The 14,378-nt window shown below is 34.7% G+C and overlaps 1 protein-coding gene and 1 long non-coding RNA gene across 5 annotated transcripts in view; one reads left to right on the forward strand and one right to left on the reverse strand.

Annotated features, from left to right (window-relative positions):
• rfx2 (regulatory factor X, 2 (influences HLA class II expression)) overlaps positions 1–12,377 on the reverse strand; it is a 65,115-nt gene extending 52,738 nt beyond the window's left edge. For 3 of the 4 annotated variants that reach the window (XM_068222937.1, XM_005166838.5, XM_005166837.5), the window contains exon 1: positions 12,243–12,377. The gene's annotated coding sequence lies outside the window, so the exon portion shown is untranslated. 4 annotated transcript variants of the gene reach the window in all.
• LOC141375619 (uncharacterized) lies at positions 21–7,695 on the forward strand. Its single transcript, XR_012384255.1, has 2 exons — positions 21–424; positions 728–7,695. It is a non-coding gene; the product is annotated as an uncharacterized lncRNA (long non-coding RNA).
• Positions 12,378–14,378: the final 2,001 nt, after the last annotated feature.

The following is a 14,378-nucleotide window of genomic DNA, read 5'->3' on the forward strand; positions in this document are numbered from 1 at the left end:
AATAAATAAATAGTATTTTTCTAATGTGAATCTAAGCAACATATTAGCCTATTTCCCTTTAAAGGAGTACAAATGTAGTCGAAGACTACTGAACCTCTGTCTGAAAGGCACTTTTGATCAACTATATTATGAACTTGTTTGGTATTTTCGTTTTGTATTTTTTGTCCTTTGGAGTAGAAATGTGTATATTCCATACAAATTATAGAGCTGAACAGTCAGTTCTTGTCACTTGACTCGTGCCATTCTTTTAACTAGGTGTGCCTGGAAAAGCTTGAGTGCATCATGCTGCGTGCGAACCGCGTGCTGTTCCAATATGCGCAGAAGAAAAGAAATAACAAACTTGTGTGTGCAAAAGACGTGATATGTGAACAGCCTTTAGTTAATAGCCTCAGCCATAGCTAATACAGTGTATGTGCGTATTAGGGTTGGGCAATTTGGCATCGTACAATGTCTAATGTGAAACATCGCAATGGACGATGGCATTGTCATCATTGGTGTTTGGTTATGAATAATTATTTTATTCATAACGAATTTATTATTTGTAGCCTACCATTTTAACTACCTGACCTGCATGGTCAGACACTGTTTCACGTTACCTGATAGATTTAAAAGACAGAAGAGTCATTAGATAGAGACAAGATTAACAACGGGGCCTACGTATGTATTATCGGCCACTATAGCAATGGATGATGGCATCATCTATCGACCCAACCCTAGTGCATATTAGTATACATACAAGCTTGGAACATTAAACTAGCGCACATTGGCATAACTTTGTTTAGTTGCAGCAGTTTTGTTCCTTGCAGAAACACTGTGTTGAGAGTCAAGACACCTTTATGACTAATTAAACGTGAGGAATTAAGCGTGGTTAATAGTGAAATTGTTTAATCGTTGCATCCCTACCTCAGATGCGCCTGTGCTTTGTATCAAACAGAGGAAGTTGCGTGCATGCAGACTGCTTGTGAACGTGCACCCTATACTGACACTGAGAAGTCAATAAAACATATATTTTTGCTTTATATGCACAAAAATTTATTATTTTAGTTCGATAACATTCCAACTGAACCACTGAAAAAATATGTTTATGTTTTTAACATTTTTCTAAACTTTGATTGAAGAAAGAACCTTGCTGTCTATGGAGGATGAGGGAGCTCTCATATTTCAACTGACACATCTTCATTTGTGTTCTGAAGATTAACGAAGATATCGGCGGTATGGAGTGACATAAGGGTGAGTAATTAACAACTGAATTTTCATTTTGGCTGAACTGACCCTTTAAAAAAAGAATATTGGTGCATCATTTATGTTTGTAGAACAAATCAGATGTGCATCAAAGTTTAATTCCAAGGGCTCAGAGCTTGTTGAAATCACTAATCCCAGGCATGTGCAATAACAACAGAGATAAAATAACTATTTGCACACAATTACCAGACTAAATCTTCTTGGCTGCATCTCAACCTGTCAACTCTGTGTAAAGTTAAAGGGGGAAGTTTATTTCTGTAATGTAACAGTGAGAGATAAGATAAAGAGATAATTGTAGCCATAAACACAATAACAAAACATGATAATGATATCTATGGAGACGTGAAAGAGTTCAATAACCAACAGTGCTGCTTTCACTGCCAGGAATCGGGATGGTCCAAAACGCTTGCTTTGTAAATAGACTTTTTGACAGTGCCAAAGCAGATGATTTCAACTCAGCTCAGCTAATTCAGCATATTTCGTATAATCTAATAATGAAGTATTATGACCCAGTACAAGGGCAGTGGCCGAGTGGGTACAGTAAAGATCTGCTCTGAGCTGGGCTTCTTCCACATATGCTAAATACAGCATAGGCTTAATCATGCACACACACATACACATGCAGGAGAGTTGGATCTGGTCATCTGCCACCCCCTACGACACCCTTCCCCCATGGTGCATCGGTGCACACTCACAAATACCTTTCACAGGAAACCAACGCAGCTGTCTTCTCTACTACAGTTCATTAAAAGCTCAGTGTGGTTTAAGGTTACAGTAGACGCTGCTACAACAATCATAAAGTCTCCATGATGTAAGATGACTTGAGCTGAACTCTGACCCAGGCACAGGATACGAACATGGGCACTGATGGACGAACGTGATCTAATGAGGGGATTCATATACGCGTACTGGTTTAGGTACACAATATCACACCTATTGCTTCCTGCTATGTAAATGAAGGCACTGGGAAGCAGCTTTCCGTGAGGTGTTTAAAACTGTTTTTAAATTGCAGCACAATGTATACAAGATTTTTTTTTTTTGCCAATGTGTGAGAATGGCTTGTAATGAAACTTAATAAAAGTGAGACCATACTCAAATTTCTAGATTATCTATAAAGCTTATATAAAGCATACGTTTTGGGCAGGAATCAAAGGTATGTGACGTATATCAACCAGTAGTGTAATGTAACAAATTACAAATATTCAAACTATTGTAAATTGAGTGTTTTTTCTCAGACATTGTCATTTACTAAGTAGTTTTAAATATGTGTACTTTTACTTTGCCTTGAGTATATTTTAGTGCAGTTTTGGTACTCTTACTCCACTACTTTACTTCAACCTGCAGCCACGACTTCATTTTTTCTTGTCTATGGGAATTAGAAAAATGAGTCCTCTGATTCCTGTCTAGTCAAAACGCACATATAAGGTAAATTGCATCATAAATGAACTTCCTCAAGCCATGCGCAATTTATAACTGCAGCAAACTGTTTGGAAGCAATAAAAGTGTCCAAGAAGACGTACAAAATCTTAGCACCCATTGACCAGTGACTGTTAAGATGCATGTCACTGATGAGAAGATGACAGATGTTTACTGTATGATGACCGAAATGGCCTTAAACACCCAGCAGGCACAAGACGTTAGCATGACATCAGAATGCTGTTGTACCCCAACGTCGTGGGGACGTTGCACTTTGTTTGGAAATGAAAATCGTGTTGACATCAGAACCCAACATCAGGCCGACGACGTCAATGTCCAAGCTAAAAGCAACCAAATATCAACTTCTAATGATGTTACAGCTTGACGTCGTGTGGACGATACCACTATGACGTTTATCAAACGCTGAATTTTGGATTAATGAATGTCAGTATTTGACGTCAATATGACGTTGGTTTAAAATGTTGGCTTGACACTGGATTTTAGTCCCTTTCTAACAGAACCTAAAAATCGACCAAATATCAATGTCATTTGATGTTGTTATTGGGCATCAAAATAATATTGCCCTAAATCTAACCTAATATTAATGTCTTATGACACTGTGTGCCTGCTGGGCAATAACTAAATGCACTACAGAATATTACGTTTACACACATCCACAAATTACACGTAAATGCATCAGCTTTTTACAGCGTAATGCTCACTTACTTTTGAGTACTTTTGAAAGGTTGCCTTTTTTTACTCAAACTTTGAGTAATATTTACAACAGATACTTTTATTCTACTTGCACTACATTTTCAGGCAAGTAATGGTACTTTTAATTAAGTATGATTTTCAGTACTCTTTCCACCACTGATGTCAACTAATGTATGCCCATCAGGCACAGAACATCAACATGACGTCAGGTTGACATCAGAACCCAACATCAGCTCGACGTCAATTTCCAACGTCCAACCTAAAATCAACAAAATATCAATGTCTAATGATGTTACAGCTTGACGTTGTGTGGACGTTACCACTATGATGTCTATTTGATGTTGGATTTTAGGTTGCAATATCTGATGAATAAATGTCATTAATTGACGTCAATATGATGTTGGTTTATGATGTAGGCTTGAAGTTGGATTCAAATATGAACATTATGTGATGTCGCTATTGGATGTCAAAATATGACGTCCTTAGACACTGGCCAGACATTGAATTCTGGTCACCTGAAGTCACAACCTAAAGCTTCTAATATGAACATCTTATGACATTGTGTGTCTGCTGGGATGTTAACATTCTGTGTTTTATTACCTCACAGTGCAAAGCTTGTGTAGACATCCAGATTGATATGATTAGATGCTGTCCTAATTTCAGTTATTTCACCACTGTCAATTTTGTTGAGATCATTTTGTTGTTAGGAGGAAAGCTTACAGTACCATACATTTTTATCTAAACATCAAATCACTCCATTGTGGATGTTATTACCATTATATCTTACTACAAAGTTATTTCTGATCTTTTTTTACTTCATAGTAAAAATTATAAAGAATTTGTCAGTACATCATGGCCTAGAATGATTTTCATTAACTTGTTCCTTATTTGTGCACAAGCAACAAGTTGCTGCATCTGCTGTTTTTTAGAGGTTGCTGAATTCTACAAATAGCCTCTTTAGGGCATATTAACGTCCAAAAATGAGGTTAGAAATTACAATAATGAGCATCCGCACTACCAGATGCTATTATGATGTTTATTTTAAGCATGCAGATTTGTTGTTGTTGTTGTTGTTGTTGTTATCTGTTACTTTAAATGTTGGAATGGATTCTGATGTCAATGGCGATATCATTTTTCAGATGAAAAAAAATAAATAAATCAACATTCTAAAAGTGATTCCAATTTTGTTTCTCTATGCCATTTGTTGTGCTGTGGAGTTTATCCTCCATTGTGTGAAAAACCAATAACTCATTTACAAACCTGAATAACCTTTTTTCGAGAAGCAATTTTTGTCCATATAACACAATTTCATATATTCAAAATCATATTTTTGATTGACCGCCCATAGGTGCAAAACACTATAGTTCACAAACACCATCTAGTTCTGACAATTCTCTTGAAAGCGGAAGTGAATATAATATTTGGAGCGTTTAGGTGAGTCAGCTGTCTAAATATGGTACCTGATTTCCTCTCAGTTAGCTCATCACCTGCTTTGCCAAGACTGTGCACTGTAAAACAGTGACTGAAGAGAGCTGATTAAAAACCACTAAGTTTTAAAAGAATAACACCGAACCCCCAGCCCAGCCCCTCTCTTTCCATAACTCAGGCTGTATTTGTGTATCAAGTTGCCATGTAAACATAACAGCTGCTTGGATCTGGGTTGCGCGGAATTCCATTCCCATTCCTTTATTTTTCTTTGCGGTGGGTGTGTAACCAAATTAAAAGGTTGATTTGGACCACATAGCATTATGGGGCTTTGTCAAAACAAGTGAACAAATGGTTTTGAATTTGCCCACAGGTTTAAAGCTGATCCGTTCCTTAAATGAGCATATCTAGCTATCTATAATTAACACATCTGTGGTGTTTTGAGGAGATGTTTTGAGGTCAAACATTGATTTCAGCATGCCCACGTTGGGACTTGGAGCCAACCTTTAGTTTTTTAATATTAATTAGATTTTGTGACAGTGGGGGTGGGCTATATGGCAAAAATATGATTTCATGATTCATGATTTTATCCCGATTCTTTCTGATGTTGAGTTTACTATTCTGCAAGTTGCCTGAGCAGTACAGTCTAACTAATTCCCCTCTTTTAAAAACAAAGACTAACAAGTTAACAAAATATAAATTAAGAAGAACGGTTGAGGCTCAAGACAAAGCGGGCAAAGATATAAATCTGTTATTTTTTGTAATTAAATTAATAAAACAAAGATTTACATTACAAATATGCACAATATGCAAATAAAACCAAAAGTGGTTTATCTTTCATGTACACTAGGTGTATTTATTATTTAGAAATGGAATAAAAAAAATCTAAAAATGAATTTATAAGCATCAAATGGATAGATCAAAAAAAAAATTTATTATGTCATCATTTACTCACACTCAAGTCATTTTACACCAGACATGTGGGTAACCCAGCAGTTGCTGGTATTTTTTCCTAAACAGTCAGATACTGTTTGGTCACCCACATCTTTCAGTGTATCTTTATGTGTGTGGGTGTGATATTTTGAAAAATTTGTAATAACTGACATCCATAATAGAAAAACTGATACAACTAAAGTCAATGGTTACAGGTTTCCAACCTTTTTCAAAATATCATCTTTTGTGTTCAACAGAAAAACTCAAACTGGTTTAGAATGAGTCAAGGGTGAGCTGACGACACAATTTTTATTATTTGTGTGTGTGAAATATCCCTTTAATAAAAAAAAACAACAGTATGTTGATTATATTAGTCTGTGTCCCTTTAAATCCTATACACATCACAAATTTGTCTTTATTTGTTTTCTTTCACTTTCAACACAAAAAACTAATGTTTATTAGAAAATCTTTTGTGGTTTTGACAGGTTCGGCACAATCAGATGTTAAAGATAAAGATAATTGCGCTCTTCCCGTGCGTGTATGTGTGTGTGTGCTGGAAAAAAATACAGAGCCACATTTGCCATTAATGTTTAACTGGCATGGCTAAACCTAATGTACATTTGACAAGTGCTGTGAGTGTAACTCTACCAATCTGTTACTATTTTATGAGAATTTATGTTGTGTTGTATAGTTAATTGAGAAATAGCCACCAGTATTACAATGGTACAACGAGCACGACACAACAATATTTCTTTAAAATCTTATCATGAAGACAATTTAATCGTCCATGATCAAAAAAAAAAAAACATCACAGCGCACACCCCTACATGATAAGCCCCAAGAAACATTAAGCAACAATAACATGAATGAATTCATTTTCATGAGCTTCATCACCTGTCTGTTTTAGAAGGGTAAACTATACTACATCAATACAGTAGCCATGGTGAAAGAACCAGTAAAAGCACAGCAGACTCGTGAATGATAAATATGCCTGGTTTTCCGATTATACAGTAAATGTGTGAGGCCCTGAAGATTTATTATATAGAATACTCAAAGTCTACATACACAAATAGCCCACTTTAGATAGGCTTATATTACCTTCCATTCATATTACTACTACCATAGAAACAGAAGCAATGAGTGAGCTAAAATAAATGTAATGTCGCTTAGCACTATCAAGATGCCTCATTCAGCTTTTTTCAAAAGCAAAGATAATAAATTAGTTTGAAGGCCAACAAGTAGAGTCTTTTTACATGTCAATGTTTAATTATACTATTATATACAGTTCAAAAGTCTTTCATGCATATAAGGCGTCCATTTATTTAGGCAATAAATACAGTAAATTACTGTACTCAAACTGTCTTAAATTTGAATGTTATGTATTCCTATGATGACAAAGCTGCATGTTCAGGAGCCATACTTAAGCCACTGTTTTATCACCAATACAAAACAGGAGTGTTTAATGCACTCTTGTCAAATAAAATAAATTATTTCTGATTTAAAAGTAGTTTAGGGCTGAACCAATTAAGTTAGATTGAGACAAAATTACCTGAAAATGTATGGGAAATGGAATACATACATACAGTGGGGAAACCTGTATGGTAATCATCATCTTTGCCATTCCATACAGAGGCCCACTGATTACACACCTGTTATCAGGGCCCTGAGTTTCATACAAATTTGCTTTCTGAGAACTCATTTACACTTGCTAATAAACTGCCTTTTCATCAGTCCAATCACAAGTGTATGACACCAAACAAACTGCACTTCCGCCATATGAGTTTTTGCACTGTCCTTACAACACAATTTTTACATCAGAAGTGTCTGTAGTCATTCATACACACTGTAATCATGCAATCCAGTTTTCTGTCTATGCAGATGATCCACATTAGCATACAGCAGTGCAAATCCAAGACATGTATTGAAACAGAACATTCAGTCAGTTGTATTTTGGCATGGGAAGAAACATGTCATAATTTTCACTAATTGTCTATGTAAAGCTATAGTCAACCAGTACAACTGACAAATCCACCTATAAAAAACATCCTTACAATAACATTTGTTTAAAAGTTCTCAATGTTTTCATGTATTTATGCATAAATTTATGTTGTAATGTATTATAGCTTTTAAAACTTTGAGACATTCTGATTGTCTTTAATTTAATATTGTTTATGCTACATTGCATTCGTGAAAAATATTCTGTTTTGGTTTGATTTTCAAAGACTTTTAAATTAGTATGTCATTGTGAGTGTCAATTAAATAAATGACACCAAAAAATGTGCTGTTTTTTTATTTAGCTTTTTTTTTATCTAGAGCTAAATAAATATTAATAAATACATTTATATTCTATTATTAAATAAAATAAACATTAACCTTGATTTAGACCTAAATCAAAAAATATTTTTATTAAATATTTTTTTGAACATTAGGAAACAAAATTACATTAAAAAAAATCTTTTTTTAAGAAAGATTGTGTTATTAAAAATATGCATGCGTATAACTAGAGTTTGCTTTATTTTAACACATTATGTAAAATTAATTTTAATTTTAATTAGGCAAGTAAAAAAATTCCACTGGTTATTACAGAAAATTATTAGCGTTTTGCCCTGTGAAAGTCTGAAATTTCATTGATAATGGTCTTAAAAAGGCCTTAAAAATTCTTATATTTGACGTGATGAAACCGGCATAAACCCTGTTTTTACCCAGACATTCAAAAAGAATATATTTTAGAGCAGTAACCACTATATCGTCAAACCATGAACCGTGATATTTTTATCCAAGGTTATCATACCATCAGAATCTTGTACCGGCCCATGCCTAGTTGTATAAAACATGTCAAACGTATCCGTCTGGGTGAGAATGTATAAAATTAAAGTATAGCCAGGCTTTAAAAAGGGACTAACACAGTTTCTACACCCACAAACGGGCCTGAATTAACATATTGAATAAAAATTTTTTTAGACTATTTACAATGAAATTATTTTAAACTACTTATGGAGTCAGACATATTAATAACAACCTTCTGACACTCAAGACTGAAGGCTAAAAGAGCGCAAGTGTGCAAACCAAACCCTGCGAAAACAAGCTAACTGGACATCACACAGCCCAGGAAGCAGCGATTGGCCCCATCAATAATTAACTTCAATTACATGAATCATTCATTTCTCCTCCAGCCTGGACATGCACCTGTAACAACATATTTCATTACAGAAACCGGATCTCATGGCTTTGGAGATGCTGTGTTGTGAAGCTGCGTTTTGGGGACCATTTCAGAGCTCAGTGAAGCACCTGACAGACATGTCGCTCCACTGTTTTACCCCCTTCAGCTGAGAGACCCGTCACACAGCGCGACAAACACGCTCCCACTTTGACAGGCCTCATCTGTAACATCCTTGAACGGGAGCTGCAGAAAAGGTGAAATGATCAAAACTACCCACTGTTATAAATGGTAAAGAACGGGTCACCCAACATGATCTGTGTGTTGCATCAGGATCTGGCTCTCTCTCTTTGCCAATTACCCTCATTATCAGCTGCGCTTTCAGTGGCACGGACACTCTCGAATAAAGAGAGATCAATAGAAATGCACAGCCCAATGAGGGCCGACACCTGGACCGCATGCTATTGTCATGAAGAGGGCTCATTACCAGGCTCTCTGCTAAGCAGGTGTAACATTGCCACGGCGACGAGATGCAACTCTAAAAAAATTACAGCAGCTTTGGATGATCACAGTCAAGCTGTTGACAAACTGTTAGCGTCAACAGCCACCCCTGATCTCATTATGTTAATAATGCAAATGCAGATCTCATTTGCTCACAATTACTACAGTACAGTGTTTTACATCTATGACACAGCTCTACTAAGTTATAATAAAGTTTGACAGATGGAAAAAGTAAAAAACTGAATTTTGGGGGGAGGAGGGAGAGGGATTAATCATGTCAAAAAGAAAACTAATGAAGTATCAGAAATATGTTTATATTTGGAAATGGCACTGAAAGAGTGTGATTTATATTAAAGATTCATATCAGCTGTATAACAGGAAATTGAAAAACTTTATGAAAATATTAAATATTTGATGCTGTTTAAAATATACATTTACAATTTAAAAAAGGAAAAAAGCAGCTCAAATAATGATCACACTCTGAATTATGGAGATTTCTTTCATGAATAAAATATTTTTAGGCAACATGATTCACAGTTTCGCATTAACCACCCTGACCACACTAACTTGGAGGTGATCAAAAGTGGATTCACTTACATGTTTCACATTTCAGTAATATTCTCTAACAAGATTCTCTTGACAAATGTGACATTTTTGGCAAACGTTTATAGTATCACTTTATTTTGATGTCCCTTTAACCCATTTTGTTGAATTTAAGTTACATTGCACCTACATGCCAACTAATTCTCAATAGATTATATAAGTAGACTGTTAGGTTGGGGTTAGGGTTAGTGTAAGTTTACATACAGTTGAAGTCAGAATTATTAGCCCTCCTTTAAATTTTTTCTCTTTTTTAAATATTTTCCTAATGTTATTTAACACAGCAAGAATTTTTTACAGTATTTTTTCTTTTGGAGAAAGTCTTCTTTGTTTTATTTTGGAGCCCATTTAAGCTGTTTTTGTTCCCCGATAATAAACCAAACAAACCATCGTTATACAATAACTTGCCTAATTACCTTAACTTGCCTAGTTTTAAATGTCACTTTAAGCTGTATCAGTGTTTTGAAAAATATCTATTAAAATATCATTTACTGTCATCATGGCAAAGATAAAATAAAGTAGTTAAAAACTATTTTGTTTAGATATGTGTTGAAAAAAATCTCTCCGTTAAACAGAAATTGGGGAAAAAATAAACAAGGGGGCTAATAATTCAGGGGGACTAATAATTCAACGGTACTTGCAAGGTTTCTTATAGTCAGTTAAATGTCTGTTAAAGGAGCCGTATCAGCAGGTATCAAGCAGACACTACTACTCAAATGAGAAGGAATTGGTATTTAGTCAACAAAATGTGCAATAGGGACCATCAAAACAGTGTAACCAAGTTTATTTGTTAATATATTCTCATAATCTCCTAACAATTAAACAGACTAAACATTTGTAGTTTTTAAATGCTGTATTGAACTCGGTTTTGTGTTAACATCTTGAAATCTTCCTACAAAAACAGATTTTCGCCAATGACTCTTTGACAGCCTGCAAACACATTAGTGCAGATAAGACAACCAGATTTAAACCGGATGACAAAAAAGAAAATGTAATTTCCTTCAAGATAGCGAAAGAGCAATTCCATGCAAATGACAATCTTGTCAAGAAAAAAGTTTTCGCCAAAATAGCGATAAATATTGAATTTTTTTTGTGCAAGCATTTTACAGTGCTTTAAAAATACTCAAAAATGTCTATGTTAATGTTTTCAAATAATTATAATTAAATTACCAAAATTACACAAGTGGCAATTTTACATCTGTCACATCCATAACAGAGCTCAACACCAAAACATGTCAAATAAAATAAAATTAATTGTTTTTCTTCCATAATAAACCAATTCTTATCCTTTCGATAAGCATTTTTCTTTAGGATTGTGCAGTTTAATTCATAGAATTACTACAAGGTATGTTGCACACTGTAAACTCGCAGACTTATCTGGTCTTTTATATTTAAAATATAACAAATGTTTACGGATTGATATTTTTCTGCTTCTATAACTCTGTGGTTAGCTGTTATAAACAGATGTTTCGATATAATGTTAACATACTTTTTTTGTGAATTTAAGTTTTGAGATTGTAGTGCAAATGTCACATAGGACAGCTCAGAAGTTTAATAGTCTAATAAGCAACAGATAATCTAAGAGTTTGAAAAGTTGCGCCGCTCGTTGTTCAAACCCGCATCACTTTTATAGGGCTCCGCTCTTCTTGACTGACTTCAGCAACCTGTTGATGCGTTCAAACCTGAAGCTCCGAGTCCCAGAGAACACTGACAAGGCGGAAAGCGGCACGTAAAGTATATCGGATGGATCGATTTTTTAATTAAAACAATTTTACCATGAGCTCTTCAATCAATCCAAACCGGTCCACATCAGTCAACCCGAAACAACTCAAGCGCGTCCACGAGATTTAAAGCGATTCACGGAGCGAACAAAGCGGCTAAGTAAGTCCTGCCGCTGGATTAAAAACACTTTCTGCTTTTAGAGAAAGTTTAGCCAGTTGGTAAGCTGGTCAGCTCGTCAATTAAACCAGTTAATTCAGATATTAATCTTACCGTCGCGATAACCAACACCCCAGGCTTTCAGCGCACAAATAAAGCACACTTGTATTTGTTTTGTATTAGTTTGAACGATTTCAAAACAAACAGACAGAAGTTGGCGAAGCAGATGAGCTAACCAACTAGCGTGCTAATGTGACTCCAACAGGCAGCAAAGGGCGTGAAAACACGTCCAGATGTACATTACTCAACCTCCGTGGCCCGACACATTTACATTCAACTCATTTTTGATCTCTCCAAGCAGTAAAAAGATATTCACCTCAGCCTTGTGCTTAGATCTGCCCTGGCTTTACTGTTCTTTTCCCTCTCTCTCTCCTCCAGTTGCTGCTGCTGCTGCTGTTGCTGAGTGTTGCTCCCGTTGGTAAGTAACTGTCTCCACGACTACAGTCACTATGGCGAGCGGGGGTCTCGAGGCAACTGTTGCTACCGTCCTCTTCATACGTCAAGGGCTAAAAAGCGAGAGTGGGAGGAGTCCGGTGTTAGCCCCTCCCCCTAACGCGCTCTGCACCGGGTTGATTCCCGCGGCGAGCGGCACACATACGCGCCTCGGATCTGCACTTTCTCCGCCAAAACATGTCATTTTGCCGCGCTAACTGCCAGCGGAAGTTGATAAACTGCTCAAGAAGTTCTTGGGTTACATTTCTTTCCGCGTGGGTTGCCAAACTATAGCAGTAAAGAAAAAAGAAAGACAGAATCAAACCTACATTCTACCATGTCTGAATCATGCAGCTTTGTAATACAATCTATAAACTTTAAAAGTGTGTGTGTGTGTGTGTGTGTGTGTGTGTGTGTGTGTGTGTGTATGTATGTGTGTATGTATGTATGTATGTATATATATATATATATATATATATATATATATATATATATATATATATATATATATATATATATATATATATATATATATATATACCTGTCAGGTATACCGATACTCTTAGATCATTTTCAGGCGTAGTTCCCCATAGTCACCGCATTGTGGCGGTATATCCCTGCAGTAGAATTAACACTCATCCAGTATGCACTGAATTGCCTACTACTTTATATGTAGTTTAAATCAATATATTTTAATGGCATTTTTATGATTAAAACGTTGATCACGTCATAATATAACAATAATAATAATGATGATGAATAATAAAGGTGTAAAGTAGAACATGGTGTCTAGTTACATAAAAGCACACTCACCTCTTGACAGTTCACTGTATATGTTGAAAGAAATGAAATAAAAGAGTATCATTTGCATATTTTCGTTTATTGTTTTATTTTATATTCTTGTCTATTAAACGTTGAGGACATTATGTTATAGATCATTTGTGGTTGTTTATTATTTTTATTATTAAAAAATCATATACATACACGTATCCAATTTATTAAATTAATCCAATTTAAAAGCAACATAAAAATATTGAAAATGCTAATAAATAAATAAACAAATAAAACACCCCCCCTGCCATTCTGCTGTACTGTTTAGCAGTAATGATACGTTTAGACAGATTGAATTATTGTTTACTCCAGTTTTTTGTTCTTGTTTATTATGAGATTTTACTAGAGATTTTGTTCATAATAAAACTTTTTATAACAATTTTGAAGCCATGTTAAAACTGTCTTGCAGATATTAAATCTGTTCAAATGCACAGCATAATTAACATTTAGTGAGATGTTTAAAAACTCCATTTAACAATCAATGTGCTGCCTAAAAATATAAATAAATTAATAAATCATTTTAAATTGTTATTGTGTTGCTTCTGTCCTTCAAACCAGTACATTTTAGCCATTTAAAATACCAGAAAGAAGTTATTATTCTCTATTTAGTCTCTTTAATATATTCAAATAAGTACAGATCAGATGAAGTGCTTAATGCTGCTTAAACTTTGCGCTGAATGACAATGAAACACCACCTATATTTTATATTCACAAGTTATTTGAAACATTACAGTAGACACTTTACTTGCATTTAATATAATAGTAATTATATATTTGAAAGATCAGATGCAAAAACCTCTAATGCCACCTGATATTTTCTCCTAAAATGAGCATTTTTCTCAGCTTCCTATGTTTATGTTCAAGTATTTCAATTTAAAGGCAATGAAAATAACTTATTCGTCACTATAAAAGTAAAATTTCTGAGCCTATACACAAGAGTCAGAGCAAATGCTAATTTTAGAAGAAAATATCCAAATATCCAAACTCTTCATATACAGTTGAAGTCAGAATTTTTAGCCCCCCTTTGAATTTGTTTTGTTTTTTAAATATTTCCCAAATTATGTTTAATAGGCCAATTAAATTTTCACCGTATGTCTGATAATATTTTTTCGTCTGGAGAAAGTCTTATTTGTTTTATTTCAATTAGAATAATAGCAGTTTTTAATTTTTAAAAGCCATTTTAAGGACA

The sequence above is a fragment of the Danio rerio genome, chromosome 8 (genome assembly GCF_049306965.1).
Source record: "Danio rerio strain Tuebingen ecotype United States chromosome 8, GRCz12tu, whole genome shotgun sequence".
In the NCBI taxonomy this organism is placed as follows: domain Eukaryota; kingdom Metazoa; phylum Chordata; class Actinopteri; order Cypriniformes; family Danionidae; genus Danio; species Danio rerio.